Genomic DNA, 20934 nt, shown 5'->3' with positions numbered 1-20934 from the left:
AGGCTACCCTGTGATCTGGGCATCCTTCTGTGGGAGGTTCACACAATGCACTTGGCTAGGCTAAGTGAGGTTGGTTAGTTTGTAGTTCAGCTTTTGACATGAATACAAGCAAAGAGGTCATTATGTTAACCCATGAGGTGGCGTGTCTGGTTTTAGGAGTTAGCATGATTTGGAAGCCCAGCCCCAGTCTTGGGCTTACAGCAGTGGTTCTCAACCTGTGGGTCGGGACCCCATTTGGGGTCGAACGACCATTGCATGGGGGTCGCCAAACAACGCAGTCCGCCATTTTTCCCCCTTTTCCTTAGCTGTGCTACTCCCTTTTGTTCTATTGGCTTTTGAAAGCCAATAGAATAGACTCTCTTGAATAGAGTCTAATTCTATTGGCTTTCCAAAGCTAATAGGAATTGTCCAGGCTGTCTCTGCCCTGCTGAGCCCGCCAAAAGTCCCATTCTTCAAACGGTGCTGCACCAGTTGAGTAGTCCTCGACTTACGACCGGTTGAGTAGTCCTTGACTTACGACTGGTTGGGGGTCGCGGCATTAAAAAGGTTGAGAACCACTGGCTTACAGGGACATCCTACCTGGACTTGTCAAACTAGAAGAGCAAAAGGCTTATAAAATTCTTCAAACCACCAAATGAGTCAAGGTAAGATTCCCTTTCCACAGCTAGATGTAAACGAGAAATCAACTTACTCTGGAGCTCCTTCTAGACCAGTCTGCTCAGCGCCCCCACCTCCACCGTCTTCTGTACCACCTGCCATTTCCCCACTGGGGGAGGAAGGCATTGAACCTAACTCCATCCTAGCCCAGGTGGTCGGTTCCATTCCTAATGTCAACTGTCCAGTTGGCATTTCCAGAAAAAAGAAACTCCTGGACATTATTTTACCAAGAATATAAAACTTTACTGAAAAACTACATGGGCACAGAAGAAGCAAAACCAGCTCTGGGTTTCCCATTGCAAAAGCAAGCATAGTTAATTCCCCCTTTCCCTATGGGTCTATTACGTCCACCAATCACCTCTGTTCATATTGTTATGAGAAAACATCCAGCCACGCTTGGGGTGTCCTTGAAAATGCCAGCAATGTCTCAGTTGCTTAGATACCATCCCCCCCCTTGCATTCCATCCCACCCCTCTTTTTTCTTTGTCAAGCTGCCAGCAAAGCGGCATATAAGTGAAAGGGCGAGTGAGTCCTGACGCCTAAAAGGACCATATTTCCACAAGTTGTCATAGCTCCTCTTCCTGTCCCTTTTTAATTCCTTTCAAATTTCCCAAAGAAGATAATATCTGTTTAAATGTGTGCCCACGTGGGAGGAGGGGGGTGGAAGACGGATGCTTGCTGTTTGCACAGTAATAGTTTGTGTCACTGTAAATTGGAATTTATCTTCTGCTAGGTGTATAATCCCATCACTGAGCTGGTGGAGCTACAAAGGGCCACTCTGCTCATCCAGCGGCTTTGCATAAACTGCCACAGCTTTTCAATTTGTTTCTGGCCTTCCTCACCTTCTGGGAAAGCAATATTGGAGGCTGCAGAAAGAGAGAAACCAGGCAGCCTGTTGGTGGTGGGGCTTGACAGGTGATGTAGTAGAAGGTGCTGGCATAGAGCTAGAGAGAGGAAATTAAATCTTTTTTTTTTTAAGGAAAATATGGAAATGAGTCATGAATTTAAAAGGAAACTATTATGAGCCTTCCAGTGTACACAGGAGAATAATTTCACATATATTCTTTCAAATAATTCCTGTTGTGCTGCTATGTTAAAAAATAAGATTTAAAGGTGCATTCATTTTGTTGTGTTATTTGCAGTAAACATTGAGGTGGGACAATAAGGATGAATGTGCAAAATATACTATAGCAGGTCTGCAACAGACCCTCAGCAGCTGCATTAATACCACCAAGGCACGGGATCCGGGGCTTTATTTTTTATTTTTATTTTATTTTTAAAATTTATAAGCCGCCCCACTCCCGAAGGACTCTGGGCGGCTAACAATAAAAAACACATAAAACATAACAAAACAAACAATACAAAGATAGTCATTCAGGGGTCAGGTTTTATAAACCCCAGGCCTGCCAGAAAAGCCAGTTCTTAAGCAGCTTACGGAAGACCAACAGGGTGGGAGCGGTCCTAATCTCCGGGGGGGAGCTGATTCCAAAGCGTGGGTGCCATCACAGAGAAGGCCCTCCTCCGCGGCCCCGCCAAATGGCACTGCTTGGCCGACGGGGCCTGAAGGAGGCCCAGCCTGTGGGATCTAACCGGACGTAGGGAACTATGAGGTAGTAGGCGGTCTCGCAAATAGCCTGGCCCTGAGCCATATAGGGCTTTAAAGGTAATGACCAACACCTTGAATTGGACCCGAAGACCAATAAGCAACCAGTGCAGCTCACGGAGGATAGGTGTAACGTGGGTGTATTGAGGAGCACCCACTATCACTCGCGCGGCTGCATTTTGGACCAACTGTAGTCTCCGAATACTTTTCAAGGATAGCTTTGGGACAGGGCTGCAGCTGATAGTTCATGCCAGCCTCCTTCTGCCCGGCTTCCCCCTTCAGCCAGTCAGGAGCGCTGCCCGGAGATGCTGGTGCCCATGGGACTCTCTCTAGAAGACCCGCCTGTTCAGAAGAGAGATTTGCCTTGCAAGGGGGACTGGCGGGAGCAAGTGCAGGCCTGCGGGCTTAGTCGGTTCACCATGAGAGCCGGATTGCTTCTTTAATTCTCCCTGGCATGATGGCCCCCATTTCCCTCCAGGCTGTGGTTGACACGGTGTGGTTGGGTCAAAGAAGCGGCCCACATCAACCCAGCAACTGAGCCAAAGGCGCCCCTGTCTCCTGTCACCTCCCCCAGAGCCTTTCGGCTGGGAGTCACAGTGCCATCTTGACTTCTTTGACACCCTGACAAGCAGGAACCAGGGGGGCCCCTGGTGTCCCCGAGTCATCAGGGAGGAACTTGAAATGAAGCTGCTGCTGCTTCTCAGGTGGAGGAGCCCGGAAGCTCTGGGCTCTGAGAGTTGCTCAGCCATCCAGGTCACGGCTGTCCCATTCAAAAGGCAACTGGATTGTCTTGGTTTTTCCTTGAAAACATTTTGCTTCTCATCCAAGCCCATCGCTTTGACTGAGGCAGCAGCCGCCAGGCAAAGCCATGCTGAAGGCACCCACGTAGCGGGGCTGTTTTTTAAAAGACGTGGCCAAAAGTAAAAAAAAAGAGAAGGTGATGCTCAGTTGCCTTGAATTAACTGGAAGATGCCAGACATGGGGATAAAAGCCGGACTCACCCCTCGTTTGAAGGCCCAACTGAGTGACGCATCACATTTTGACACACCAGCACTGCGGCAGACTGGCCTGTCGATCCTTAGCCAATCATCTTGGTTTCTCTCCGTATGGGTGGCAACTGGATCCCCAGGGCTTTCCTTAGATTAAAGCAGCGCTAGAATCAAAAATGCTTTTCTCGCAAGGGATGTTCTATTGCTGAATGATATTAGTGACCAGTTCTTTGCAAACTCGTCCTCAAACAAAATGTTCCTGGCTGCCAAAGGAGAAGACATCTATTCAGCGATAGAAGACAATCGCACTTCTGTCATTTTCTTGATTTTTTTTTTTAATTTTAACTTGAATTTAACCAAATGGCATTCCTCCACAGAGCTCCAGGGCAACAGGAAGCAACATCAATAGAGTTGTGCACACCCCAAAACTTCCTGCACTGCCTGTGTGTCAGAGCTGCCATTTTGCTATGGCATGCATTGCCTGCTATATTTAGAAGAATAGAATAGAATAGAATAGAATAGAATAGAATAGAATAGAATAGAATAGAATAGAATAGAATTGGAAGGGACCTTGGAGGTCTTCTAGTCCAGCCCCCCACTCAAGCAGGAGAACCTATACCATCTCAGACAAGTGACTGTCTAGCCTCTTCTTTAAAACCTCCAGTGATGGAGCACCCATGATTTCTGGAGGCAAGCTGTTCCACTGGTTAATGGTCCTCATGGTTAGGAAGTTTCTCCTTAATTCCAGGTTGCTTCTCTCTTTGATCAGTTTCCATCTGTTGCTTGCCTTGCCTTCTGGTACTTTGGAGAATAATTTGACCCCCTCTTCTTTGTGGCAGCCGCTCAAATACTGGAATACTGTCAGCCTGCCATATGAAATGGGGTGCAGGTGGGGAGATCAGTGAGATGGGATAAGGGGAGGGTTAGCATGAGGAATCAAAACTATGCATCAGGTTGTCCATGAGAGTCACCGTCCATTTCAAGGTCCCACAAAGGAAGGCAGAACTATCGTACCCACCAAGACAGGGACTCTTACCCAAACAAATTGTTAGCACCTAACTGGACACTCTTTGATAACCAGGGGGGGTGGATGCTTTGGATGTGAAAATCCCAGCTTTGCTTCTCGTGTAATCCCTTGGCTTTGGTAAAGTGTCCCTTTGGCTAACGTAGACCTGAGAGTTTTTCTTTTCTAATGGACCAAGTTGGGAATGGTTGACATCGTGTTTCATTCCCACAGCAGAGCGTTGTCCAAGGAAGGCCAGGTGGTGTGAGGACTTCAGGAATGTTCAGGAGAAGGCCTTGCCGAATCCTGAGCTTTTAAAGAGGCTCCTCCAACCACTAAGCACTCAACCGAAGGCATGGCTGATGCTAAGGACGGCCTGGGTCAGCAGCTCCACTCTGGAAAACTGCAATGTTAGCAGAGCCCCATATTTGCCCAAGTGCTGGAGTAGCTGAGCTGCTTCGTGGAACTCGCATCACACTTGGTTTGCTTCAGGGATAATCAAATCTATCCTCCCATAAATAAAACATCTCTTTAAACAAAATTAGCAAATCTCTCTGGGGTACACAACTGTCAGTTATGCCTGATATTTTCCTGCTGCTTGATAGATCGGAAGGGAGGGGGGGAGTTTAGGAGCCTGAACCCTCCCCTCCTTCCCCCAATTCCAGCAAAGGTCAGCACTGCAGGTATGAGCAGGTGGGCATCTGTGTCCCCCCACCCCGTTCCTTCTGCTTTAATGATCCAGTTGTCTGGAAAAACCTGACCCAGCCCTGGGAGAGGATGACTAATTAACCACAGAACGAGGTAATTCTTGGGGAAGCAAAGAGAAAGACTTCAGCTGATTAGAAATCTCCAAACTGTGTTAATGGTGGGGAAAAATTCTCACAAAACTCTTCTATGTGCATATTTCTGAGAAGATTCTCCAGGGTTCCTAGGCTTGAGCAGAAGGGAAGGGAAGGGAAATGGGTGCATTGCCAAAAATAAAGTGGAAGCAAAACTTGCCTATGAGCCACACTCTCTGGAGGGTCTTCAGAGTGCAAGGCAGCAACTGGGGTGGGGGGGGTGGGGGGCAGTTTTCCAAAAGCAGCTGAGCTCCGTGAACCCCACACAGTCCATCTGAGCCAGGGTACGGCAAGAGAGGGCAGGCCAGGAGGCTGAGTGTTAGGGGGACATCCTAACTCTTGCTGTGATCTTCACAGGTCTCCACAGGTCTTCCATACAGCTGCACTGGGGGGGGGGGAATGAGACAAAGGCTTGTTATGCTAGAGATGAGGTGGGAGGGCAATCATAAAGGGAAAATCAGAAACATTTTCATACTCTGGAGCTATAACGGATTACAGCATTGCCCTGCATTGCTCTACATCAGACACGTCAAACACAAAGCCTGGGGGCCAGATGGAGCCCACGAAGTGGTTTCATGTGGCCCGCGAAGCCATCCTGGAAACAGTGGGGGAACGGCCCCACTGCCTTGGCCCTGACCCAGGCCGGCCGGGAGCCAATGTACAATTTTGTGGTGGCCATCTATGCTGAAACGCATTCAGTCTTAGTTCCACAAGGCTGTCTGGAAACAGCGAGGAACCAGCCCCTGCCGCCTCTGCCCCGTCCCTTGGGTGCATGCTGGGGAGGTGTCACCCTTTGTGAGGAATGAAGAAATGCACCATCGCCTGGAAGTGGCCAGCAAATGGCCCTCACCTACTTCACATATTTGGCTTGATGGGCTCCAGCGGAGGGGTTTCAGCAGGCAGTGAGGCTCCTCCAGTGGACCATGCCTTGGTGCTTGCCCTGGTCCCACCCCCTTCTGCCAGAGACCCTCAGATCTGTCCCACTCCTGCCCAGGCCCCCACAGGCCCCCTTGACGCGAATGATGTAGAGCTGGCCATGCCCACCCAGTAGGCCAGACCCCCTGGCTACACCCACCCAGCCCCCTGAGGGCAACCGCAATGCTGATGCGGCCCTCAATAAAATTGAGTGACACCCCTGCTCTACATTGTAGTGTCCCACATTTAAACTTAGCTTCCTTCAAAGGAAATCTCTTCAGCCTTTTCAATATTTCACCATTTTTCCCCCTTTTCTAGTGCAGCATTTTTGAGACAGCAACAGGTGGCTTTCTGCAATTCCAGGCTAGAGCCTCTTAACTGGACAAATAAGATGGGCACATAAGAAATGTCTCCACTTAGCCCCTGCCCCATGCGCCTCCTCACCCTCATCGTCTGGAATTCTGTTTTGACCCACAACGTCCCCAAATGTTTGCACCGACTCTGCTTTGAAAGCCAAAGGCCACTTACTTCAAGTTGAGTCTTTGCCAGTTTGGGGAGGGGGGGGCTGACGGCAGATTGGAATGGAAGCAGGTCCTGGGTGTTCTCACTGGTCAAGACACAAAATGGTGGGGTTGGTGGAGTCAATCAGTTTTAGGAAAGATGGGAAGGGGGGGGAATTAATGCGTTTTCCCCAAGCATTTCTATTCTGGAACGTATAGCTCCATGGACCGTATAGCTCTATGTAACCCTAACTAGAGAGCACGTATCAGCATGTTAGAATATCTGGCAGTTATTGGGTTAAATGCTAGGTATGTTGATGGGTCAGTGGGAGGAGTCTCAAAGGTCATTGGGAGACTTCCTGGACACAAGCCAGATGGGAATGTCTTTGTCTACAAGAAGCATGGGCCATCAGATGTCACCATGATGATCCTGTGCCGTTATAAAGATGGTATGGAAAAGAGCATCATTCATTTACCTATGGGAATGACGTACAAAAGATGTAATTTCCAGAAGTAGCAACACAGCATGTATACAAGTGAACTTTGTCTATCTGACTTGATTTAAAGAAGGCGCTTTTAACTCAGAGTCAGAATAATTTCCTCTAACCCAGGGGTTCTCAACCTGGGGGTCGGGACCCCATTTGGGGTCGAACGACCATTTCACGGGGGTCGCCAAACAACGCAGTCCGCCATTTCCCCCCCTTTTCCTTAGCTGTGCTACTCCCTTTTATTCTATTGGCTTTTGAAAGCCAATAGAATAGACTCTCTTGAATAGAGTCTAATTCTATTGGCTTTCAAAAGCCAATAGGAATTGTCCAGGCTGTCTCTGCCCTGCTGAGCCTGCCAAAAGCCCCAGTCTGCAAACGGTGCTGCACCAGTTGAGTAGTCCTAGACTTACGACCGGTTGAGTAGTCCTCGACTTACTCAACTGGTTGGGGGTCGCGGCATTAAAAAGGTTGAGAACCACTGCTCTAACCCTTCCAGATGTTCCCTCCCACATCAATTTGCTTTTGTTTTTTGGAACGTGTTGATACCTGTCTAAATATCCCATCCTATTTTTAGGAGCGCCGACAGAAGAAAGATGAAGTCAGAAGCTTGGCTTGGTATCTTGCCACCTTCCATCATGGATGCTCAAATTAGTTTTCCCGCACTGGGCTAGATGGTCCAACTCTAACGCAAAGATTCCAAGAAGATGTCCAGGTGCTTGGTCCAATTTCAGTTACATTTCAAGGAAACCAAAGCGATAGTTTTCCAAAGTAAGGTGAGAGGGGTGTTTTTTTTTGCTAAGGAAACTTTTAACTCTGGTGCAACGCTCTGAAGGAAGCTTACTTTGATAAGGCTTCAAGTCAAGCCCCGTTCAAAGCTACAAAGCCCCACCAGTCCTCAAAGGGAAGGAAAGTAGCTGCATGGTTCTGCAGAGCCTCGTCCTCTTCTGAGGCTTTTCCAGCACCATCTGCTCCAGCCACGGAGGAGCTGCAACTCTGCAGCCAGGCAAACTGTGATGCTTCATCTGAAGAGGGGAACGGTGCTTCCTGAGTGCCACCCAAGCCAGGCTCCTCGCCATGGACCCGCTGCTGCTCATGAGGGACAGATGAATGAATATTCTTTAAGCTGGCTTCTGCAGGATTTCTGTTTTTTAAGTCCTGAAAAATAGCTTTTTAAAATATATGGAAGCACAAATAGTTTCTCCTTCCACACCTGCCACAATATCTTTACCATTTTTTCTGCACATAACTATAGAGGTTTTTATAAACAAGTAAGAACAGGTGTAGTAAAAAAACCCACTTCCTTCCTTCCTTCCTTCCTACCTACCTACTTACCTACCTACCTACCTACCTACCATTCTTGAGTCATAGAATCATCATAGAAACATAGACTCACAGGGCTGGAAGGGACTTTGAAAGTCTAGACCAGGGGTAGGCAACCTTGGCTCTTTTATGACTCGTGGACTTCAACTCCCAGAATTCCTGAGCCAGCATGGCTAAGCAGGGAAACCTCTCCCTTTCCCCTCAGCATGGCTGGCTCAGGAATTCTGGGAGTTGAAGTCCACAAGTCATAAAAGAGCCTACCCCTGGTCTAGTCCAATCCCTTGCCCAAGGCAGGCCTTATAACATCCTGGAAAAATAGTTGTCCAATCTTTTTCTTGAAAACCTCCGGAGATGGAGCACCCACAACTCATGGAGGCGTTCCACTGATTAATCGTTCTCACCATTAGGGAATTCCACCATTTCCAAGTTGAATGAAGAACTTCTAGTTCTGTCCTCATGTGCTATGGAGAACAAATCGATGCCCTCTTCCCTGTGGCAGCCCTTCAAGCACTGGAAGATTGCTTTCATGCCTGCCCTGAGCCTTCTGCGAATATGTCAGGACGTGTGCTAGGAAAAACCCCAACTGTTGGGGGTCCCCATCGAAATTCACACTGTGAGGGATGGGGCTTTCTGGCGTTTTGCCCTTGCCTGGCCAACTCCCAGCGAGGTGGCAGTCCTGGCGGAGGCCCTTGCACTGCACCAGTAGTGGCTGTGGCAGCGGCTGGGCTCGCTGAAGCTCCCGCCATGTTGTCTAGCACTGACACTCAGCCCCCATCTTCCTCCTCCTGGGTTTGTCGGGACTCACTGGAAGCAGCTGCAGCATGTGATTCGCCTTCAGGGTTCGCATGGCATCCATCATGAACCGCATGCCTTGTTTCATCGGTAGGTTGGTGTGGTTGGGTTCTTCACCTTCCTCCTGCTCCTCCTCCTCCTCCTCCTTGAGCTCTTCCAGCTCTGCTGTTGCTCTCGCCGTTGGTTGCCATGGCTACCTCGGGTGAGGATTTCCCCTCTGGTCGCTCCTTCCCAGTCTTCCTTTTTTCCAACTCCAATGGATCACCTGGGTCTCAATGAATCTCCCAGGCTTCCAACCTCCTCAATCCACTCGGAGAGGTCCAGCTGGGGGGGGGGAGGCTTAGATGATGCTTCCCCCCAGCATTCAGCATCCAGCTTCCTCCTATTTGCTGCCTTGAGCTGACATCGCTTGCACGGTCCCCATGGTAGGGCCAGGTGCTTCTCTGGGTTGACTGAGTTTGCTGATTTCACCTAATGTAAAGACCTGCCTAGCTGGTCCCTCAGGAAAGCAAAACTCTTGGCTCCATTGAATTGAATCAAAAGAACCTTTGCTGAGAGAAAGTGGATGCAGTAAAGTCAGGCAAAATCTGAGAGCCCCATGCGAAGCACAAAGTGATTCTTCCATTTCTCCAGACCCATCCACCAGCAGCCAATGTGATGCCACAAGGTTGTTTTGAGAACGCTGAGGTGCTAGGCAGATAATAGGGCACCCTCAGGGCACAACGACCTTGAAACCAGGTTGGAACCGACTGGGAGAGAGTCTGTCCCTTCTCCAAAGACAATCCCCCTCCCTAATTCCCAAGCAGTTACAGCAAAAGCAAAAGCACGTGAAAGATGCCAGCAAATATTCCTTCCCCTCCTCCCTTTCCACAGAATGGCAGGACATGCTGGTGGACCTAACATGATCTTTCTTTCTTTCTTTCTTTCTTTCTTTCTTTCTTTCTTTCTTTCTTTCTTTCTTTCTTTCTTTCTTTCTTTCTTTCTTTCTTTTCTTTTCTTTCTTTCTTTCTCTTTCTTTCTTTTTTCTTTTTATTTTTCTCTTTCTTTTCTTTCTTCTTCCTTCCTTTTCTTCTCTAATACAGATTGCAGATAAATTATAAAATTTCTTATCACAATGCACATACTTCCCTCACGAAACAAATACAGTTTTAGGTTCTTTTTTAAAAAAAAATGTTTCATGGGCTTTATATATACTATAGAATGCTGCTGATGTGCAACCCCTGAGAAAACAGATATAGAAATGAGAGCTGATCTTGAAATAGCGTGGGAGGTAAAGCCTGAAGCTACTGAAGCAACTGCAACATGAAATTTGATGCAGACTAAAGATTAAAGCCTCTTTGGCTCCCTCCTAAATAGAAGTTAGTTCTCTTTCCTTTCCAGTCATTCTATGTTGCATACTGGATAATTATGGAGAGCAGGATCAATGTTTAAGACTGATAAGAACAGAGGCAAGTATCTGTTTAAGTATCCAGAATTTAAATATCTAGAGCCAAATAGAATGCATCCTTGGGTGTTGAAGTAACAGGTGATATCAAATAACTGAGGAGAGCAAGTTATGTTTGTTCAAAAGAGGGTGAAACGGGGATCCAAGGGACACTGCTTCAGTCAGCTGATATCAATTCCTGGAAAGATTGCAGAGAAATCCATAAAGAGATCTGTCTGCAAGCAACTTGAACATAACGCAATAACTATCAAAAGTTACCATGCATTGGTCAAAAATATTTCTTACCAAACAGTGTTTGGTTTTGATGGGGCAGCTTCTTTCAGTTTCCTTTATGGAATGTGGGTGTGTTGTAGAGCAATATAACTTGTTACTAAGGTGACCCACCATCCTCCTTTAGGGAGGACAGTCCTCCTTTTGTAAGTTCTGTCCTCCCTCCAAAAGTGTCCCCCTACATGTCCTCCTTTTCGATATTTGAAGACTAATCTGCAGGGCTTTTTTTTTTCTCATAGAACGCTCAGAACGGCGTTCCGGCACCTTTTTTTGGATGTTTTTTTTTTCAACTTTTGCATGAGCTGTGCTACTCCCACTATTGGCTTTCGAAAGCCCATAGGAATTGCTGCTGAGCGCGCCAAATTGCTCCTGAGAGTGACCGGCAAACTTTGCACATGCAAGTTGTCTGCAGCGAAGGTGAATTGGCAGGAACTTTTCACCCCTCCCTGCTACCCAACTACACCATCTCCTAGTTCAGTGGTTCTCAACCTTTTTAATGCCGCGACCCACAACCGGTCGTAAGTCAAGGACTACTCAACGGGTGCAGCACCGTTTGCAGAATGGGACTTTTGGCGGGCTCAGCAGGGCAGAGACAGCCTGGACGATTCCTATTGGCTTTTGAAAGCCAATAGAATTAAGACTCTATTCAAGAGAGTCTATTCTATTGGCTTTCAAAAGCCAATAGAATAAAAGGGAATAGCACAGCTAAGGAAAAGGGGGAAAAATGGCGGACTGCGTTGTTTGGCGACCGCCGTGAAATGGTCGTTCGACCCCAAATGGGGTCCCGACCCGCAGGTTGAGAACCACTGTCCTAGTTAGTCCCGAAGATGCCTGGAGGAGACTGGAGCAGTGACACCACGGTAAGTTTCTCTTGATCTTCAACCCTGCTAGGGCAATAATGGCTGCGGGCACAAGAGGCAGGGGCAACGGGGCTGCTGCGGGCAGGGGTATGAGGGCCTCCGGCGGCCGACTACCGCCTGTGCTGTGGGAGCCGCAGGGCCCGCTCTACACGGGTCTGCGCAGGGTGGGCGGTGGTGCTGGCGGGGCGGCTTCAGGTGGGGTGTGTTGATGGCAGGCTGCCCCCCGGGGCCGGAACCGGCACGGCTGGTGCTTTGGGAGCCATGGGGACCACTCTGCATTTATCATATTATAGTGTATTCTGTATTATTGTTGCAACGAATAAAATGTTTCTTTTATGTACGATATTTTTTTCTTCAATTTATTTGTGTCCTCCTTTTCACTGTAAAAAAGTTGGTCACCTTATTGTTACCTGCAAATGGTTCCACACAATGTTCTGTGACATGCTGATTAGCATGCTAGTTAAATATGGGCTGGGATAGTATGACTATTAAATCAGTATATACCCAGGTCTAATGTCTTTGCTCAGCGGGTGAATATGCCTGCCCAGTTTGATATAAATCAGCCCACGCTGGGAAAGTGGACATTGCTCTGGATGAATAATTACCAGATAGCTACCCTTCTAAATAAGATCTAAATAAGATGACCTAGCCAGCATTGCCCTCCTGCTGTTCACAGAGAAACACCAACATACAGTGAGAGCTTAAATCATCTATATCTAGACAACACCCTTTCTATGGCCTACAACCATCAGAAATTAAAATCTAGGAAATCTTCCTTAGGTTGATGGAAGACTTTGAACAATTTGAAAGCAGAGTGGATCTATGGAAAGCTACAAAGAACCAATACTGGGTGGAACCAACGGAGGAGCTGGCACCCGGGTCAAAAGCTGGAAAGTATGGAAATCGTTGAATAGACTGCATAAATGGGGCTCTCCAGTGGCTTCTGCCCTTTGTGATTGTGGTGACATGCAGACAACACATATGGATACCTGCCCTTTGTATCCCAATCAGTGTACACTTAAGGACCTCATAGCAGAGCAACAGAATATAATTAATGTTGCTATTTTCTGGACAAGTTTTATTTAACTCAGTGGTTCTCAACCTTTTTAATGCCGCGACCCCCAACTGGTCGTAAGTCAAGGACTACTCAACCGGTCGTAAGTCGAGGACTACTCAACTGGTGCAGCACCATTTGCAGAATGGGACTTTTGGCGGGCTCAGCAGGGCAGAGACAGCCTGGACAATTCCTATTGGCTTTTGAAAGCCAATAGAATTAGACTCTATTCAAGAGAGTCTATTCTGTTGGCTTTCAAAAGCCAGTCGAATAAAAGGGAGTGGCACAATTAAGGAAAAGGGGGGAAAAATGGCGGACTGCGTTGTTTGGCGACCCCCCTGAAATGATCGTTCGACCCCAAATGGGGTCCCGACCCACAGGTTGAGAACCACTGATTTAACTTGTACATATTTTTATCTGGCATTTTATATTTTAAATTTTATGTCATATAATATGCCTTATTTTAATTGTGATGCTCCTGACATAATAAACAAAACTCCAAGAAACCTCATCAGCAGTTTGTTATCAACTTGGGTGGTGGTATTAAATGGGGGGGGGGCACAGGATTCAACCCTGGATCAAACCCTAAAGCCTCTCTGTCTGCTAACCTCCTGACGTCAAAGCTTTTAGCATTCACTTATACGGGATGTAATGACATTCAGAGATGAAGAGGTGGAGGGTGGTGGTAACAAGGTCCACTCTTCACAAAGATCCTGGGGACCGACTCAGATTGGATCCTGCAACATTATCCTGGGATACGTATGCTGGCCTTCATTCATTCCTCCAGTCTCTTTATGCTGCCTTATCCACTGACATTGACAAAACTATCGCCATGCCAATAACTGGTCACAAGATAGAAAGGGTCTCTCTCTTCCTTTTGTCCTTTGGGATGGCCTGAGGCTGCATACCCCCACCACCCATTGTATACATGTCAAACACAAGGCCCGGGGGCTGGATGCGGCCCGCAAAGTGGTTTCATGTGGCCTGCGAAGCCATCCTGGAAACAGTGAGGGAACGGCCCCCACTGCCTTGGCCCTGGACCAGGCTGTCCGGGAGCCAATGTACAATTTTGTGGTGGCCATCTATGCTGAAATGCATTCAGTCTTAGCTCCACAAGGCCCTCTGGAAACAGCGAGGAACCAGCCCCCTGCCGTGTTGGCCCCGTCCCCTGGGTGCATGCTGGGGAGGTGTCACTCTTTGTGAGGAATGAAGAAATGCACCATCGCCTGGAAGTGGCCAGCAAATGGCCCTCGCCTACTTCACATATCTGGCTTGATGGGCTCCAGCGGAGGGGTTTCAGCAGGCAGTGAGGCTCCTCCAGTGGACCATGCCTTGGCATTTGCCCCCGTCCCACCCCCTTCTGCCAGAGACCCTCAGATCTGTCCCACTCCTGCCCAGGCCCCCACAGACACCCTTGACGCGAACGATGTAGAGCTGGCCATGCCCACTCAATAGGCCAAGCCCACTCTATTCACACCCACCCAGTAGGCCACACCCACCCTGGCTACAAAGCTTTCAACTTTGATCTGCAAGTCCTAGCATTTTGTAATTTTTTCCAATGATTTTTCTCAATCCTAGCAGCACCTGGAATACCAACATCAATAAGTCAAACTTTCTTCTTTTCAATTACACTTATATCAGGCACATTATGAACAAGAAAATTGTGCCTGTCTGTTTGGATTTTAAAGTCCCATAAGATTAACACACTCATCTCCCAAAACCTTCTCAGCTTGAGGGTCATTTTACCCCATTAAAATCCAAACCTCTGGCAAAGTTTCTAATGAATAATTCTGGCAATTCAGTCATAACAGTACATGACAATACGGTCAATTGTTTCATCCTCTTTACTACAAAGATGACATTTGTTGTTGTTTGTTACATTTGGACTTTTGCCTTCATGTAATTAGTTGGAAAAACCTGTTCTCCAGGCTGCTAAAATCAATGACTTAGATGAGGGAATTGAAGGGGAACTCATCAAATTTGCAGATGACACTAAGCTGGCAGGAATAATCAACACCCCAGAAGACAAGCTCAGGATCCAAAAAGATCTTGACAAACTTGAACAATGGGCCCTATCCAATAAAATGAGTTTTAATGTGAGAAAAGCAAAGTTTTATATTTAGGCAGAAAAAACCAAAGGTATAAGTAAAGATTAGGCAAAAACTGGATCAAAAACAGCAACTGTGAGAGGGACCTTGGAGTCCTAGTGGACGATCATTTGACTATGAGCCAGCAATGTGTAGCAGCAGCCGAAAAAGCTAGTACAATCCTGGGTTGCATAAATAGAAGCATAGAATCAAGATCACATAAGAACCATTGGCTGGGAACTAAAGATTTTTCTCATAACAAATCTCTGACATTTAATTGGAAAACATGGCCTGCGCTATTAGTACCACTTTGTAAAACCCTAGTGAAGCCACACCTGAAATACTGCAAACAATTTTGGAAAAAGCTCAGAGAAGAGCAACTAAGATGATCAAAGGCCTGGAGACTAAAACATATGAAGAATGGCTGCAGAACTTGGGTTTGGCTAGTCCAGGGGTAGGCAACCCAAAACACTCAAAGAGCCACTTGGACCCGTTTCCCACCAAAAACAAAACACTGGGAGCCGCAAAACCCTTTTGATATCTAAAATGAAGATAACACTGCATATATCCCTTTTTACCTTTATTATTCATTTTAGATATCAAAAGGGTCTCTCTCTCTCTCATCTTCTGCTCACCTGGCAAGCTGGCCTCAAGCTGTTCTCCAACAAGCTCAGGGGTAGGCAACCTCGGCTCTTTTATGACTCATGGACTTCAACTCCCAGAATTCCTGAGTCAGCATAGCTGGGCTAGCTAGCTCTCTCCTGCCCTTCCTGCTTCCTGTTTCCTGCAGAGATGCAGCAAAGGGAGGAGCCCCGCCCAAAAAGCTTTTCAGATTGTCGAGAACACCGTGAGTCCACTTTCTTTTACACACACACACAAACACACAAACACACAGAGACAGAGAGAGACAGAGAGAGAAGCAGGGAAGCACAAGTGCCTCTCTCTGTCGTTGTCTCTCTCTGCAAATGGCAAAGGAGGCTGGGAGGCGCAGGAGAAGGCTCAAAGAGCCGCATGTGGCTCTGGAGCCACTGGTTGCCGACCTTTGGGCTAGTCTAAAGAAAAGAAGAAATAGGGGAGATATGATAGCAGTATTCCAGTATTTGAGAAACTACCACAAAGAAGAGGGAGTCAAATTATTCTCCAAAGCATCAGAAAGCAAGACAAGAAACAATGGTTGGAAACTGACTAAAGAGAGAAGCAACCTGGAATTAAGAGAAACTTCCTAATAATGAGGACAATTAACCAGTGGAATAGTTTCATTCCAGAAGTTGTGCGTGCTCCATCACTGGAGGTTTTTAAGAAGAGACTGGAGAGTTACTTGTCTGAGATGGTATAGATCCTCTTGCTTAGCAGGGGGCTGAAGACCTCCAAAGTCCCTTCCATCTATATTCTATTCTAAAATAAAGCCTTTGAGTTCCTTTTTTTATCACTCTTGATCTTAACCAACTCCATCTGGATTTTTTTTTATCAGCTTTTCGTTCTATATCCTTCAAGTATTGACTATGGATGGGCTTGTTCTTCCAGTGAAGACATTGGCTTCCAATTGTTTCTTTTCCAAGTTCAGCCTTCACCTTTGTTGCTTCAAGAACTTTCCTTGATTAACTTCCTTCGTCAAGAGACTTGGGCTTTTCTTAACATAGTCAATCGATGTAGGCTTTTCTTCCTTCACATTTTGTTTCTATCCCCTTCACCTCTTGGCCCACACAGCCAGTCAATGTCACTTTTTGGGTGCCAAGCACGGGGCATTCTCCTTTGTTCTCTTCTGATCCAGGTGATCAAGCTCCATCTGGATCTAGTCAACGATTCCTGATGTCTATCAAATAACAGGGATGGCCCAGGTATTCACTACAGGTAATCCTTGACTTACGACCACAGTTGAGCCCAAAACCTCTGTTGTTAAGTGAGTTTTGCCTCATTTTTACGACTTTTCTTGCCTCAGTTGTTAAGTGAATCACTGCAGTTGATAAGTTAGTAACCCGGTTGTTGAGTGAATCCAGCTTCCCCAGGGATTTTGCTGATCTGAAAGTCACCAAAAGGGGAATCACGTGACCTTAGGGCACAGCAATGGTCATAAGTATGAACCAGTTGCCAAGCATCTGAATTGTGATCACATGATCATGAGGATGCTACAAAGGTCGTAAGTGTGAAAACTTTAATGATGTTTCCTCCGTTTAGCTTTGAATTCAAATTTCTAAACAGCACATTAGGGGCCATCCGGATCTCAGGATAAACAGATAGTTAATATTCCAAATATTATTTCTTCTCATCTTGTGTTTTGATTCTACAGCCAATGACTAGTATATTTTTTCATAGGTTCTGATTTCTCACTTTGTGACTCTATTGATTCTTTTGCCACTAATCAGCTCCAGTTTTTGTCACAGCATTCTTTCCGTGTCCATCTCCTTCAGCCAATGTTTCTTCAGATGCTGCTTGCTTGAATCATGACCACTCATCTTCAAGCTCAATGCTCATATGTTGTAGTTGCTGAGTTTGGACAGTTCTGTGTTGTTCTGTTGATGACAGAATTCCTGAGTTTCTCAACAGCAGAGAGGTGCGTTGTAGATCATTTTCCTTCACACCAAAACTTTAGTCAGTCTTAGTGGGGCCATCTGAAGATGATAGTCTGATTCCACATCTGCGTCACAGGTGCTCTGGCCACTGGGAGTGCTGACCACCACCATTTGCAGACACAGATGCAGTCCATTTCTCTGTAGTGGCTTCATGCAGTCGTCATCCTTTTGGTGAGGAATATTTTTATGTGCAAAGTAGAGCTTCCTAACACAGACGTTATGTGACTGAATAAGAGCACCATTCTCCAGTTTTGCTAAATGCACCAATCCCAAGTTCCTATCGTTGCCTATTATGAATAGAGTCCTGTTGTCAATAAACCACATAATGTCATATCTGGGCATGTTGCTGATAGTGTCTTATAATTCTTCACAGAACACACACTTTTCAATTCCATTTGTTGTGCATAAGATGGTTGTCTTTGGGTGCTTTGATTAGAACCTTGCTGTGATCCTGTTTCTTCACTGACTTCCATCAACCAGAGGCCTTCTTACCTCCTTGCTCTGCACCAGACCGTCCAGGTTAAGGACTCTATGGATGCCGTGCACAGTTCTGGCTGCAACCCTTCAAAACCCTTCTTAATGCTACTTTTATCCGTGAAGATGATGGGGCAATGCTCCCCTGAAGAAAGACGCATGAGAAACTAGCGTAATGCCTCTGCAGAAAGTCTGAAGGAGCTGAAGGTATTTATTTTGAGCAAGTGAGGAAAATGGTAGCAGATATTCTTGAACATCTGAAAAATGTCCCCGAGAAAATGCCCAGGGCTTGTTCTTTTCCAAACTGAAGGATTTTATTTGCTTATTTATTTGTATCCCACCTGTATCATTTTCACAAATAACTCAAGGCGGTGAACATCTCCAACACACCTATTTTCCCACAACAACAACACTGTGAGGTGGTTTGGGCAGAGAAAGAGATTGAGGAAGAGACTGGCTCAAGGTCACCCAGCCGGCTTTCATGGCTTAGGCAGAACTTGAACTCACGGCCCACTGCTTTCTAACCTGGGCCTTAACCATTAGATCAGAGTGGTTGAGTTCAAGCAGAAGCACCCATCTGGAGAGATGGACTCTTGCAGTGGGCAGGGGCTGGACTCATCCCATGATTTTGCAGGTCAACATTTGAGAAGCATCCCGGGAAGCAAGAAATGATTAGGCCAGGAAAAAAAATATATTTTTTCACACAACGCACTGAACTCACTGTTAATCTTGTGGAAAACAAAAGGACTCTTATGAATTCCAGATGGTTTTAGCAGAGAGATTTATTGCGCAGGTTCAGAAGCAATAACGACAAGCAATTCTGAACCCCAAGGGCGGGTTCAGACTTCAGTTTTATACTTTCCTTTTCTCAAGAACAAAGGAATACACATTGAAATACACATTGTAATACATTAGGTTCATTTCTCATGGGTATACAATGGAGAGTTTGTTACATACATTGTATCCAAGTGTAATGGACATTAGGTTAGTCATATACTACTAACACAGCACTATTTCAGTAATTATGCAGACACATCATTATTCTAGCGATTGTTCATTATTCCACATTATTACAAGACACTGTCAGCAATTGGCTGTATTTAAAAGAAGATTAGACGATGATTTAACTCTCTAAAGATATCAGTCAGTTTAATCATGATTATTTCATTCTGCCTCCCACATTGGTGGCAACAAAAATTTGATTACATTTCATGACTGCTGGATCTTAAGGTCTCTTTGGCCTCTGCAGGCTAAACGGGAACCATCTCGGTCTAGGGCTGAAGGTGCATACCTGGAAGCGAGGAGATGTTCTAGTCCTGCCTTGGGCACAAAGCCAGCTGTCTGTCTCTCTCTCAGCCCAACCTACCTCACACAGGGTTGTTGTTGTGGGGAAAATAAGAGGAGGAAGGAGTACTATGTAGGAGTACTATGAGCCGAGGTGGCGCAGCAGTTAGGGTGCACTACTGCAGGCCACTTTAGCTGACTGTGTTCAGCAGGTCAGCGGTTCAAATCTCACCAGCTCAAGGTTGACTCAGCCTTCCATCCTTCCGGGATGGTAGGTAAAATGAGGACCCAGATTGTTGGGGGCAATGTAAATATATATATATATATATACATTGCTTACTGGTGTACACCGCTTAGAGCAATGGTTCTCAACCTGTGGATCGGGACCCCATTTGGGGTCGATCGACCATTTTTCGGGGGTCGCCAAAGGCGGCAATCCACCATTTTCCCCCCTCAGGGGGCGGCGCCGCGCATGCGCAGAACGTTTGTGTGACGAGGGTCGCCGTCACACAAACGTTGAGAACCATGGCTTAGAGAGTGCTTGCACTTAAAGCGGTATATCATAAATAAATAAATAAATAAATAAATGTATATGCGCCACCTTGAGTTATTTATAGAGTAATAAAGGTGGGATAAAAAAAAAACCTGAAATGTTAGGAGAAGATAATCCCAGAAGGTTCTGAGGAACTTTCACAAATGCCTTGGAAAACCAGCCAGATGACCAGCGGGGCTGGGGTGAGGCCGGGGATGGAGCTGCCCTGCCAGCTTCTCTTCTGCCAGGTGTTCTCAGCCAGAGTCTCTTCAGGTAACAACAGCCCCTGTCACCTTGCAGCTTCTCCAAGCAAAGGCTACTGAGTGGCTAAATGCTAACCCCGAACTGTTAAATTCAAAGAGGAAGGAAGAAAGAGAGAGAACTGTGGCAAATGCCCACCAGGAATTTTGTAAACTATAAACCGTGAACCATCCTTGCTGTTTTGCTTCATTATTTCATTTATGACAATCTGGCGTACTTCAAAACCTCAAAAGCTTTCAGCTCTATTGGCTGTTACATTATTAATCTTCCAAAGCTAAAATTGTGAGAGGAGAGGCTTAGGAGAAGAAGCATTGCCCCTTTCGGCTCAGTTGAGCCCCCGGAGAGAAGCTGGCTCTCGCCCACCCCCTTCAAAAAAACACCTGGGCCTCCACAAAGGCTGACGTCAATGGGCCTGGATCACAAGGATTAATTGCACCGTTTTCATCCAGCTTAGTCACTCGGTCCTCTGTCCAAGTTTGGCCAGGAAGCTGCTAACAAAGTGGAAAGTGCCGATTCCTCCTAAAACGACAGCCTCACCTGTCGTTCTGTGCAGAAAGGGGATAACTGGCTGCAGAGAAAGGGGAGACCAAGGGAGGGGGCTGCTGGCAGAAGCCCTTCCCCACTTGCCTTGCCCAGCGCAGGGGGCACCAGGGAGCAGGGCTGGGGCAAAGGGGAGGGGGGGAATTCCCTGCCTGCTTTCTGGAAATGAGGCTGGGGTCTCAGGAGCCTAAGGCCTGCTCTCCAGATTCAAGCCTGCCTCCTGCCTCCTCACCCTGCTTTGCAGAATCAGGGAAGGTTGCTATGACAACGGCAGAGCAGTACATTTTGCGGCTTCACACCTACGTACACACACTTACCTCAACATAGCCGTGAAATTTCACAGGCTTTTTTGGGGTGCAAAAGAGGACCCAAACCTGCCTGCTGACTTTTGTTGTGGGCGTGAGAGTCTGCAAACTTCAGGCACAAGAAATCAGGGACAGGGTGGTCCAGAT

The sequence above is a fragment of the Crotalus tigris genome, unplaced genomic scaffold (assembly GCF_016545835.1).
Source record: "Crotalus tigris isolate CLP2741 ecotype Arizona unplaced genomic scaffold, ASM1654583v1 scf7180000019692.1526454, whole genome shotgun sequence".
In the NCBI taxonomy this organism is placed as follows: Eukaryota; Metazoa; Chordata; class Lepidosauria; order Squamata; family Viperidae; genus Crotalus; species Crotalus tigris.
Note: the sequence above shows the minus strand (reverse complement) of the source record.